Below are 12,896 nucleotides of genomic sequence, written 5' to 3'. Positions count from 1 at the left end.
ATGCTATTAAAGTTTATCGCAATAGGATTTTTGTTGTTCATGGTCAATGATAATTTAAAGATGATTTTGTTGTAACTGCTACTGAAGCAATGAGTGGCTGTACAAGTATTAGACAACAAACTCTGAAATCAGAAGAATTTGTTGGAGCACATTTTTGTTTGATTTTTGATTTGCTTTTCAAATCTATTTTATAAACACATTTCAGACAATACAAGCCTCCTTCAACCAGTAACAGTAAATGCTCATTTAAAAAAATACTGAAATTGCAACTCCAAAACAAACAATCTATGATTGAAACAGTGACTTTGAAGAAAAAGCATCAGAAAAGGCAGGCCAGACAGCTGAAAAGGAAGCGGGAAGGTTAATCTTCATCAGGAAAGAATGCCTGGGGGAACTGAAGGACACAGTGTTCAGATAGACTTGTGAATTAGCCTCAGTGAAGTAACACCTGGCCATGCCAGACCAAGGTCCTACAGGGGACTTAGGTTATGCAATTCTGTGTCCCCACCCTGGGATGCCTGGCTGTCTCAGGGCCCCCAAATCACACCACTTGGTAATACGTGGTTCTGACGCCTACTAAGTATTGTTGAACCACTCAGCTTTTCTTCTTCTAAAAGTTCCCATTCCACAGCACGTCATTTTCACTTGCAGTTTAGGATGAGATAATGTTCTCCTAATTTAAAGAATCTGTTTCATCTTCATGTAACTATGCAATTTCACTGATTTTAAGAACTACATAATTTCCATATTCATCTGAAATTTCTTAACTGATGATACAGTTCAATTAGTGTAAATGCTCTCTCAAAGTGATATCTGAATAAAATACGATTGTGTCTGGAGTTGAACATGTCATAAAATTTAGTTGGAATTCCACAGAGTAAAATGTCCATGGATGATATCAATAGATGAACTTAATGATAATAATGAGAAATAGTCAACATTCAGTTTCAGAATATTTTTTTTTTTTGTAAAACATCAGCCACAGGTTAAGCAAACAGGGAGAAGTGTACGTGAGAGAGGTGCTAGGTGGAAGGAGGTAAATGTGGCACACGCACGCCTGTCCGAGTTAGTGCCTTGCCAGGCCGGTGATGGAAGACTGTGAGTTCTGCACCACGCTTTGCCTTCACTCTGCCTGCGCTGGCAGCAAAGCATTCGGATCACCACATCACCGTTACTGCACTCCTGTGGAAGCAGGCTTGCCTCTTACACAGAGCTCACTCATCCATTGAAATTGCATCTGTAAGTGCAAGATTAAGTGTCGTAGAATATTTATGTATAAAAAAAGAGATTTAGCACAACACACGACAGTTTTTCTTTAAAGACAGAAGTGAGGCAAGTCAATGTATTTTTATGAATTTCTTGGCTCACTCACCTGTAATGCTGTTCTAAGTATCAATTTTCTTAATGGAATTTTTAACATGAAAATTAATTTAAATGTGATTTTCTGTATGGAGAAGAAAGTTTATCATTTCGTTTAAAATATGATTGAAAGATTTTATTACATGACAAATATATTTAATTTTATTATTTTATTGAGTATTCTCTAATATTTCCCATAAGTAAAATGGTGTGTAAAAACATAAATGTATTTTAAACATTCCTCTTTTAAATTTTTTTTTGTTTCCATAGGTTTCTGTGTTTGAGAATATAATCGGAAGGTGGCTTGGTGATTATAGTTCATTTGCGATGCCCACAACACACCACCGCCTGCTTGCTCTTCCACCTGTTCATAGACACTCTGGGGGACTCAAGCACTCCAGTAGGAGTCCCTGCATCAAAGACCGGCATTGGGTTCCAGGGTCCTGATTGCAGTCTAGGCACCACCAGCTACTGTGGACATTTCAATAATGAACCTGCAGATGGAAGATCTCTCTAGCTCTCTGGATGCCACTCTTTCAAATGAATTGAAACGGTGAAATCTATCTTGACAATATGATACTAGATTTTCTGCCATTGCCTAAACCTACACTGACATGATACACTTTAATAATAGAATGCTGGCTTTAGCCTGTTGCTAAAGGACTATACTATTGTAGTAATATGCGGGAAAACAGTGGAGTGGGGAACATGGGAAGGGAGGAAGGAGCGTTGGACAGGGAGTCCCCATATAGACAAAACTGTATCATAGGACATTTTTTGTAAAAAAGGAAGTATTGAACAAGTTTTCCTTTACTTTCTAATTTTAAAAATGTTTATAGAAAGGTAATCATTATCTGCATTAGATATATGATATTCTTAATATATAACATATATGCACAGTTCTAAGAATACGATAAAACTTCCCACCCTATCTCCCTCTCTCATCCCCAATCTCTAGGTCCCTTCCTTTCTGATTTTTTTTCATTTTTCTGATGATACACTTACAAATTACTTTATAATCACAAACCTAATCCTCCACTACTTAAAGAATTCATAAGCAGAACACAGAAAAATCATCAGTTTCCTTGAAAAACAGATAGAAGTTTTAAGCAATAATAAAGTTTTAAGATGTCAATTTGATGAATATACACTATATTTCTATTTTGTTCTCATTTTTTGTCCCTGAGATTCTCTGTTAGATCATTTATTTAGCATCTTTCTGATATCTTGATGCAGATGGTAATTAGGATCAACTGCTGTCCATTTTCTTAGGTTTGAGAAATGTCTTGGTTTCCCTTTGTTTTCTTCCATGGTCTGCTGTCCATCAAGGAGCACATTGTTCAGTGTTCATGTGTCCTGTTTCTGGAACTTCTTAATGTCGTTCATTTCAAGTTTCATTCCATTTGGGTCAGAAAAGTTACATGGCACTTTTTTTTTAATGAAATTTGTTTTCAGTCCTGGTACATACTTTTTCCTAGGAAAAGTTCCATGAAGTAATGATGTAAGTAATGTGTATTCTGCAGCTGTAGCGTGAAACACTCCACAGATATCAACTATAGCCATGTGGTTAATTGTGTCATTCACTCTGCGTTTGTTGACTTTTTTTTGTCTAGTTGATCTGTTCATTGATTATATTGGGGTGTTGAAGTCCCCCATTATTATTGTGTTGAAAGATACGTCTCCTTTTAGCTCTATTAACATTTGTTTTAAATAGCTGGTTGCCCTAGCATTATGTCATCTGATTCATAAATGAAGGTGACATAAAGACCTTCCAAAACAAACAGAAATGGAAGGCATTTGTTACTACCCAGTCAGCCATAAAAATGATACTGAAAGTTATACTACACAGTAAAGCAGAGAGATAATTAGTACTACGAAAAAATTTAAAAGCAGAAAATCTACAAAAAAGTACAAAGGAGATCCAAAGCAAACGCTACGAATATTTATGAAAAATGGCAGGAACAAATTGTTGCTTAACATAATGGCCTGAACTCTCCAGTTAAAAGACACATTCTGACAGAATGAATTTTTGTTAACTACACATTTATATGCTGTCAATAAGAAATAAATCTCATTATCAAAGAGAGAGGAAGACTGCAGTTGGACTGCTGGAAAGAGATGCTCTGTGAAAACAGAAATAAAAATCCAGTAAGCGTCCAGGCTGCCGAACAAACAGACTCTAAGACAAAAAATGTTTAAGGAGACAAAGAAGGGTGATTTGAAAGGAAGGACTGATTCTAGTAAATGCAGGACTTTTTCTCAAAAATATTTCTATTGTCATTTGTAGATTGAGGAGAATAACGGAAACAAATGGCATATGTTGACAAATACTTCATTTTACATCTACAACTCCAGAGGAGTGTCTTGTTTTTTTCCAGGAATCAATGAATGAAACTTGTTAGAAGGAGGCATTGTGCAGTAGGGTTCAGTCAGTTCTTTTCCTACTCAGAGTTGTACGGCAACAAAACCTTCGTGGTGACAATGTTACAGAGAACCGGAAAAGCCTACCAGAAGGAGGAGTCTTTTCCAGCCTGGCTTGGCAACAGCAGTTCATTCTACACTCCAAACAAAATGCTACTTTCATTCCCTCCAGTATTTACAGTAAACAGGACTTTCTAAGTGAACACAGAGTGTCTGATTTATGAAATAATTTCTTGCAGATTGTTTTTAGAATTATGATTCCTGTATCTATGCTGTCACTTGTTGCAGTAATGAAAGCACCCTGTGCAACAGTGTTTTCATTTGAAAAGTGGAATGTCATTTCCTAGCTTCTTTCTTCCCATCTCATTCAGCATGTGAAAGGAATAAGAAATTTTAATTCATATTTCAGTTCAGAAGTTTCACAAATCAAATCATTATCCGAGTTACAACTACTTAGGACCATTTCGTAGTCTCAAAAAGCAAATTCAGAAAATTTGAAAATGATTTTAAAAGTCACTGAAGTTGGCAAAATCAGTGTTACATTTTTTCATCTTGGAGTAAACGCAACATTTTCATGGTTTTAAGGTCACATTGGCATGCGATAGTTAATCAAGGAATGTAACACACAATAGAAAACATCTAATGAACTTAAGTTCAACTCACCCTTTAATCCAATCAGAGAGCAATCATGTTTACAGAAGCAGATAGCTCCAGTTAACTCTGCTAGAAACTTAGTCAAGGAACCAAAACGGAGTCACATCAATGCACGATCATGGGGTGTCATCATCCTCTCGTACCGTGTCACAAAACTAAGATGAAATAGAAGTTAGAATACAGCAATGACTACTGCAAACTTTTTTCCAAGCTATGTGCTACACATCACACGGAACCCTCTGCCTCATCACAACAGCCACCCTTTCTCAGGAATACCTCACAGGAGGTCATCACAGTTTAGAGTTCTTAGAGTGTATTTAGACAAAACATCATCAGTTGTTATCACCTGTAGAATGGCCTACATGAACCTGCTCACTTTAACTGATATGTCACTGCACTCTGTGTAACTCTACCCCAGCTTGATTAGGTTTTACTTCTCCAAAAGCAAGCTCTCAAGATCATGTAGCTTTGCAATTTGCCTCTCAGGCAGAAAATACAGCAAAATTTAAGAAGAGTTTGCTTAAGATGGTAAAGTGACTTTTTACTCACTATTAATTACATGTTAAACTTACTTAAGAATAACTTTTTTTTCAGGCTACAATCTGTCAACACAGCACCAATAAAATTGTAGATGGCCGAACTTTATGCTGTTTTATTTTACAATCATGTAAGGATAAATACACCAGAATGTCAGGTGAATCAACAAAAACTTTCATTGGCCTTGTCTACTCTCCTGAAGATCTCTGAAATTCTATCTTCCAAATTTATGCCATTTCAGATTCTGTGCTTTTCTGTTTATAGTAGGAAAGATATTTGATTTCACTCTCAGTTTAGCATGCATGCACTAAAGAGGATGCCTAAAACTCCAGATTTTGTGCATCTGATTTGATATTGTGGGGTACATCTTACCCACCAGGTGTAAAGTTTAGGAGGCTGACATGTTCTGTTTCTGAAAAGACATATTGGAGCACAATGGATACAATGCTACTTCTCATGCCCACATCCTATAGTATCAGAGTTTCTGGGTTTCAGTTTTAGCTCCACTTCCTATAAGCTTCTATACACCAGAGGAAGCAGGAATTAATGTCTGCCATATTCATGTGCCCACTACCCATGTGGTAGACCTGTATTGAGTTCCAGAGGGTCTCTGTCTTCGGTCTGCAGTCCTTTGTCACTCTGACCCTCTTCCTTACAAAGATAAATAATTAGTAACTTGAGACATAAACTAAAATAGAAAGACCTATCTTGTGCTGTAAAACATCAGATGGTAAAGGAAAACTCGTGTGAACACAGTACCAGCAAATCCAGAAGCAGAACAATAGCAAATTTTGCACAACACAGTTTCCGAGTAAGGTGGCAGCTGTATCCTTTATCCTCTTGAAATATCCTCCTCGTATGCTTGGAATGTTAATATCTGATGACTTTGGTGCTGTTCGGGTGGGAGATGAAGCAAAAGAAATTGAGCTCTCTGTCATCTCTCTACCATATCTTGAAATTCATACAACTAGTTCAATAATAATTACAAGAGCAAATAGATGCAGAAAGCAATACATACTATTATACTTCATCATCATGGGGTGAGTATCCTCAATGATAGTAGAATTTATTTGGTACTAATGTTAATTACTGAAAAAAAACCATGTGAACATAGCCATTTGTATAAAAAAAGCCAAGTTCTAAGAACACTTCTAAAATTTAATTAATTTAATTAATAAATTTAAATTTAAAATTCTGACTCCATAGGAATGTGAAGGCCCTAAGATCCTACAGTTATATTAGCATGTGTTACTGAGATAAATGTATAAATTTATAGGATATCAGTATAAATCAATATAAAATATAAATAAAAAGTTTATATAGTTCTTCTGCCAAGGAACTTGGGTACATGTTTATGTTAATATGATTAATCTCTTTATTGGGAAATAAACTGTCTCATTACATAACTTTACCACTGACCTTCTACTGTGAAGTGAATGCAGAGGAAAGCAGTCAAACTTTAACCAGGCATCTAGTGAGAAAATTAGCATTTCAAAAAGGCCTTTTTATTCTACTCTTTCACCCAGGCACATACCTAACTTTCGAGTTCCCTTTGATCTTCACATCAAATCAATTTCCTTATATAATCAATTTTCTTGCAAACTAGATAATAGCGTGAAATTAATTTTTGTTGTTAAAAATATGATTCTTAACTCTGTCAAGAGCTAACGCATGTAATTTCTTAACAAATTTGTCTTCATGTTCCTTTTTCTACTTTAAAATATAAAACATACATAAGAAATTCAATGCTTAGTCATAACTAATAAAATCAATATAATGTCCTGATGTAAATAGATTTTCAACTGTAGTAAGTTTACTATATATTGTAAGATTCCCTGTCTCTACCTCTCTCTCTCTTCCTCTTCTCTCTTTATCTCTTTGTAACTCTTTCAGCAATTTTTTAAAAAATTGGTATGTGTGTGTATTTCACATTGAAAATTCTTGCGCATGTCCATGCTGGACAATGTAACGAAGCAGAAAGCTTTGTATGTCTGTGTATGCGACTCTCTCTGATAACAGAACCGTCACTGTTACGTTGATGAAGTTGTTCGTAACACAGTAAATAACATTGATCAGCAACATTGCCATCCATGACAAGATTTTCTACCATTTGGATAATTTTTGATTTTCTAAAAATCATGGTATAATCTTTATCTGGATAAACACAAGAGTGGTATTCCTGGAAGTACTGAAGATATCCTAACTGTAAGAAAGAAATATGTAAATAGGGATTCTAATTCAGGGCAAAACACGACTGTGATCCTGGCTCATATACTTAAGAACAAATTCTCAGCTAATGTGAACTGAGCTGCAATCAACGTGAGAAATCAACTGGATCGTTCATGTTCTGATTTCCTTTCATTTGGGTAAACGCCTTGGAGTGTGATGACTGGCTCTTACTGTACACCTGTTTTCAGCTTCTTGAGGAACCTCCTCACTGTCGTCCATAATGGTTGCTCTAGTTTACATTCCCACAACAGGGTAGAGTACCTTTACCCCTGCAGGATTTAGTGCTTTTAATTTTTAAACGTCGTCATTCTTATTAGATGTATTACTGTTGGAAAAATATCCATCCTCTTCTTAATGTACATTTCCATGCTGAAAATGATAGCTACACTTTTGGTTTCTCAGAGTGCTAACTGTTAACTCCATTGTACCCTTCAGTTTACTGAAGTGTTGCCAATAATACAACTGAAAAAAAATGCAGTTTCTGAAATTACTATCATTGATCTCAGTAATCCTTGATTTTCTGTTGTCCTACATGCTAAAGCATTCCTAATTTCCTATCATTTAAAAAAGAAGTCTTACATATCTTGCTTTTATTTGAGAGATACTGAAAAAAAAAGAGAGAAATAGAATAAGAGATCTCCCACCTGCTATTTTATTCTCAAAATGCCTACAGCAATTAAGGAAGGAAATAAGCCAAAATTAGGCAAAACGCAATCAGAGCCTCCTCGTTAGTATCTGAGATTCAGCTACTCAAGCCATAAAGTACTCTGCAGTAAGTTCATTACCAGGAAGCCGTGTCACAAGGGAGGAGCCAGGCTTGCACCAGGCATTCTGAAATGGTGTATAGGTTTTCCAAGAGGTGATTTAACTCCTTTGTCCAAATCAAAATTATTCTTCAGATCACAATTATAATCTCAGATTGTTATTAATTCCTCCATTCATTCATTTGTTTTATCTGAAGCACAAAAAACATTATACTCTTTCTTCCACATTACTTTTAGCTCAAGAAATCAAACACATTTGTAAGGCATTCATAGGTGCCAAACTTAAATTAAGAGACTTACATCCATCTTGAGTAAGAAATCTTTGTATATTGAATTTCAGTTTTGGTGAACTGTGAACCAACATTCAAATTTCAAAGCAGGGCTTGCCTTTGTTCAACTCATAGTTCTTTAACTTTGAATCCCAATGGATACCTTGGGAGGCTGTAGAAGATGTCCCAAGTAGTTGGGTCTCTGCCATCCATGTGAGAAATCCAGATTAAATTCCAGCATCCTAACTTTGTCCTGGCCTGTATGAACCAGAATATGGAGGCTCCCTCGCTGCCTCTGTGCTCCACCCGGCCTCTGCCTCTCTCTCACACACACACACACAAAGAGAGACAAAGAGAGAGAGTTCCTACCTTATAAACAAAAATTAAAAGCTATAATGTCAGTATTCAGGGACAAGTAACTTCAGCTTCCCTTGATTGGGCTACACATTCTGTAATATGACAACATGGTCTCCTGTCTGCTTTTGAGCATATTGGACCTTTCCCTTACTAATCTCTCCCCAAGAAACTAAATAAAGACACAACAAATAAGCTAACTTAAACACTAGACAATTTGACAACAACAGTAACCATTGCTATTTCATTAATTAAAGAAGGTTTAAAATGTTCAACTTAGTGATATTTATACTATCAAGACCTGAACCTGCAAAATTATCAGCATACTTATTATCTCTTAAGCCAAGTCAACTTTCTACAAGAACATCGTGAAACAATCATAAAAATTCCCTTTTCAGTTAAAGAAATGTCTAACCAGGCTCTAAGTCTCCGGCTTCTGCAGTTCTTACTCTAGATTATGTTTCTTAGGAAAAATATCAATATAATATTTTTTTTCTATGTGAACTTAACAATGTCCTTGATTAAGAGACCCGAAGTTCTATTCTGAGCTTGTATTGCAAACAAATTAATAATAACTCTTTTTGTCATCATAATAATATTTTCAGTATTTAAATGTTAAATTATAACTCCAAATGGACTTAATATTATTTAAAATCAAAGAAAAAGCTCATATAAGCAAAATAAATAAAAGCATCATTTCTAGAAAGAAGTGAAAATACATTGGACAGTTACTCCAGAAGTAGTATTTTCAGTCATCTGTTTCAGAAAAAGGGTGGATTTACAAAAGGTGATGTCTGTGGCATTGTTACAAGCATGCTGTAATTTAAAATTTGGACTTGCTGATTTTTCACAGCGGAATAGTTGCCGTATTCACAACATCGAGTTTCAGTGTCCAACATCCAAGGAGAATGTAATCGTGAAACAAAAAGTACGTTTGAAATCGATATTCCTGTTTTGCAAATTATTTAAACAGATTATAACAGCATGCCTACATAGATGATGATTGATTTTAAATTATTTGTGCCATATTAACTTACAAAATTAGTTTGGCAAACAAAACATTCCCTCGCATCCCTATTGCCCTTTCAATCCTGTGAAGTTTGCCATAGAGTTCCTTTTTGTTAATTGCGTATGACCTTGAAATCTACCTCCAAATTACCTCCCACCGTTGCTACACATTAGATTTTCATAGAGAACATATATTTTTCTGCCAGGACCTAATTCATAAAATATTTCTAACATCACAGATTAGTTCTGAGTCATTTTACAGCTCCACAAAGTCTATACCATAAAGAATGCTCCCTTTCATTCCAAATCCATTTGCATTTTATTTGTGCCTCAAAGGAGGAACAATCCAAACTGATTAGAATCCGCAGACAGTGTGCATAATGAAAAATTAATTGCATCAATCTTTTCACTGTAGTGGTCTTAACAACTCATTTTCAACTGGTCATTTTTCCACCTGCTCACCAGGGCCCAGGCAGCTGAGGCAAGCGTATCTCTGACATTTATAGAATATCAATGAAGTTAAGGTCACCAGTACCTCATGCAAGTGGGAACGAAGACTCCTGAAAGGGATGTAAGCTATTTAGATGAGCTAGAACTATTATGTGATAGTGGAGTGCAAATACATGCTATGACAACCCATCCAGGCACCACTTGAATTAACAAAACAGAATGAAAAAGCAAAAGTCTCAATCAGCAGCAGCAAAGGTTAGCGTAATGCTACCCCATCGGAGATTGAGTGTAATGTGCTACTGGCAGTGGCATTAAATCAGCAATTGCATGCTAACACGGTTGTAGGCAATTTGATATGGCAGGCAGCAATAGTAGCCTGATGCATATGCATCAGAATGGGAATTTGGTTGTTGAAATAGGATTGTAATTCACTGTATTTGGTAAAATACACATTTTAGCTTATTCATTTGACAACACTCTTTGTGTTCTTATAAACATATACATCTGATTCTTCTTCAGCCAACATGTAAGATTTCATTTTTTAAAGAAAACTCTGGTACTACGGGTTTTCAAGAATTTTCCAACAACATTTCCTACAATTTCCTGTCTTCCAGATCAAAATTCCTTGTTTGTGACAGCCAAATACACACAGCAAATACCGTCACGCTAGGGTGCTTTGAGGATCAGACTTCTATGTAATATTCGTTATGTTTCATTGGGTGTAATGGGCACAAAATATGTTGTTAGAATCTGATCAAGAGAGAAAAAGCTGGCTCCTAGTTTCAGATTTATTCCACAAAAACTATCAATTTTACAAGATCCTCAGGTTCTGTTTAGCAGCGATTGCCAAACTTCTCTTGTTTTATAAAGATTTATTTATTTCCATATGAAAGGCAGATTTCCTAGAGAGAGAGGCTAGAGAGGTTTTCTATCCACTGGTTCACTCCAAAATAGTCCCAAAGGCTAGAGTTGAATTGATTTGCAGCCAGGAGCACAAACCTTCTTCTGGGTCTCCCATGTGTAGGGTTTCAAGCATTTTGGCTATCCTTCATTGCTTTCCCAGGCCAGAGTAGGGAGCCGAATGGAAGTGGAGAAGCAAGGACTCAAACTGGTGCTCATATAGGAGACTAGTGCTGCAGTGTGAAGGATTAACCTACCATACCACCATGCTAATCTTACAATGTACTTCTTTTCAAGAAAAACTGAATAAAATACATTAACATTTTACTTTGTTTTACTTCATTGTTTACAATATGGTAAAATGAGGACATTTCATGGTTTGAAATATGTCTGAATTTGCAAAAAATGGAGAAATCCTTCTTAGTCACCTTGTAATCCAAGATTTAAACAAATTCTTCTCAGTATGCCAGTTAGGAAGGAAGTTTTGATTACAAAGGAGTGCTTTCAGATCTTAAATTTTAGGAGCACACGTTAAGCAAATGGAGAAACCATCTTCCCAGTAGCTTACATCATTTTGCTGATGTGAGGGACAAGGGAAACAAATTCCAGCCAAATAGACTCCTTGTTGTAGCCCTGAACGCTGAGCTCATGTGAAGATTGGAGCCATGTGTACAAAGACTTTCATTTTGATTGAAAAGATTTTAGGTTGCAGAGTGAGCTTGTGCTTGATGATTAAAATAAAAAAGTTTTATTTGAATAGGTGAGAAACAGAGTCAGAAATAGTGAGAGGAAATGAGAGAAGGCGCTCTCCTGTTCACTGGTTCTCTCCCCAAATGCCTCTGATGTCTGGAACTGCTCCAGAGAATCAATCAGGCCTCCCACAACATGGAAGAGGCACATAACTGGGTAAGGATGACAGGTGACTTCCAGGGTTTGCAGTAACAGGAAGCTGGAGAAGGGAGCAGAGCTAGGACTCAAATCAAGATATTTGTTACGGGATGTGGAAGCCCAAGCAGCAGTCCAAAGGCATGTAGTGCATTTTGAGAAATTTTATCCTGCACAGGGTACAGGAATATTTTCAGGAGATAAAGATAAAACGTATGGTTCATGGAAATCACTTTGAAACTCCTTGCTATGTTTCCGCTGTTTAAATCTTTCAAGAATTTTTAAGATTCATTGTTGTCAATTTTATGCCAAACACAATTTTGCCATACATGAATAATTTATAATAATTCTAGAAATAACTGATTTTCACGGTAAAATGCAAATCAACCAAGGTTTTCTTTGCTCATGTATTTATTTTCAAAATTCACTTGATTGCAATAAAACCCTTCTAAATTTTAAAATTTTTAAAGGATTCAGGTATTTATTTGGAAGTTGATGTTACAAAGAAGGAGAGACAGAAAAAGAATGAAATTTTTCATCCATTGGTTCACTACCTAAGTGGCCACAACAGCGGTAGTTAGATCAAACCAAAGCCAGGAGCCGGGAGATGCCTGAGTCTCTCACATTAGCTCAGGGGCCAAAGCATTTGGGCTGTTCTTCTGCTGATTTTCCCAGATAATTAGCAGAGAATTTGATCAGAAGTGGAGCTGCTGAGACTTGACCAGGCACCCATATGAAACGCCACAGTTGCAAGTGGCAACTTCACTTGCTATGCCACATGTCAGGTCCTTGAAAATTAATTCTGAAGCCCAATTAAATTAAGGCATGTTCTTATTACCATTAAGATGTGAAAAGGACACAGTCCTATGTCCTTATCTTTTCTTGTATGCTGTCACCACTGTCAAATGCAAAGATTAAGAGAGATTAAAGTGCCTCATCCAGTGGCAGGGTCCATTTCACTTGGTTTATGTCCTGGCTACCTCACTTCTGATCCAGATCACTGCCGACGGCCTAGGAAAGCAACAGAAGATGGCCCAAGACTTCTTAGCCTTATGTCAGAGAGAAC

Source organism: Ochotona princeps, chromosome 7, assembly GCF_030435755.1.
Source record: "Ochotona princeps isolate mOchPri1 chromosome 7, mOchPri1.hap1, whole genome shotgun sequence".
In the NCBI taxonomy this organism is placed as follows: domain Eukaryota; kingdom Metazoa; phylum Chordata; class Mammalia; order Lagomorpha; family Ochotonidae; genus Ochotona; species Ochotona princeps.
The sequence above is the reverse complement of the archived record's forward strand: the minus strand, read 5'-3'. Positions refer to the sequence as shown.